The sequence below is a fragment of the Schistocerca serialis genome, chromosome 8 (genome assembly GCF_023864345.2).
Source record: "Schistocerca serialis cubense isolate TAMUIC-IGC-003099 chromosome 8, iqSchSeri2.2, whole genome shotgun sequence".
NCBI lineage: Eukaryota > Metazoa > Arthropoda > Insecta > Orthoptera > Acrididae > Schistocerca > Schistocerca serialis.
Window position 1 is genome coordinate 327634642 of NC_064645.1, and position 871 is coordinate 327635512.

At 43.1% G+C, this 871-nt stretch overlaps 1 non-coding gene across 1 annotated transcript; it reads left to right on the plus strand.

The window, feature by feature from the left end:
- The first annotated feature begins 209 nt into the window (after positions 1 to 209).
- On the plus strand, positions 210 to 291 carry Trnan-guu (transfer RNA asparagine (anticodon GUU)). The gene has a single exon. It is a non-coding gene; the product is annotated as a tRNA-Asn (tRNA).
- The last annotated feature ends 580 nt before the right edge of the window (positions 292 to 871 follow it).

The window sequence follows — 871 nt, forward strand, 5'->3', positions numbered from 1 at the left end:
GGTGCGTTGATTCCCACCGAAGAACAGTGTTCCACGCAACACAGTATGGGAAACCCTGATCTAACGGCATCTCTGTTGACATGCATCCAACTTGCCTTCCATAAAAGAATGACGAAGTCCTTTTCAATCTGACGAAACGTCCAGTTAGCAAGACCATATTTTTCTGCAGTTGCAATTACTGTTGCACGATTCAGGACTTACTTTCGCAAGACGAGGTGGCCGAGTGGTTAAGGCGTTGGACTGTTAATCCAATGTGTTCTGTACGCAGGCGTTCGAATCCCATCCTCGTCTAATGCCTTGCGTACATAACTCCTAAATACACGCGCGATTCGTACTTCCTCCTGCATCTGAATTATTATATCCTCTAGACTGGAGCTGCTGTTTATAAACGTTACTTGTCTAAGACTATTCGCATAATTAGGCTGGCAATCTAAAAGTGACTCGGATCCACACACAAAGCTATTGCATAGCGATGTCTATTTTTCCAAATCACTTAAAAAGTTTGTTACAGGTTTGTCAGATCGCCTCTCTACTTTGCTAGAATATCGATTGAATACTGACACAGATAAAGAAGATGACGTTATTGTGCTGTCTTACGTAACGAGGAAAGATATAAGATGCTGCGTCCAATCACGCCTTGAAAAGAACATCCACAGGAGATTATTCGTAACAGCAACGAATAGCGAGCCGACGGATGCTAAATTAATGTATATTTATCGTATAACAACAGTCAGAGCGGAATACGCAAATAACGGAGAAAAATCCAAAAGACCAAGAAATCCATAATGACTGGGAGGTAACAACAAATTAACAGCGCCAATGGTGAGATGCCCGACCAGCCAGAAAGAACGACAGAGGCCGTGGGATGTCC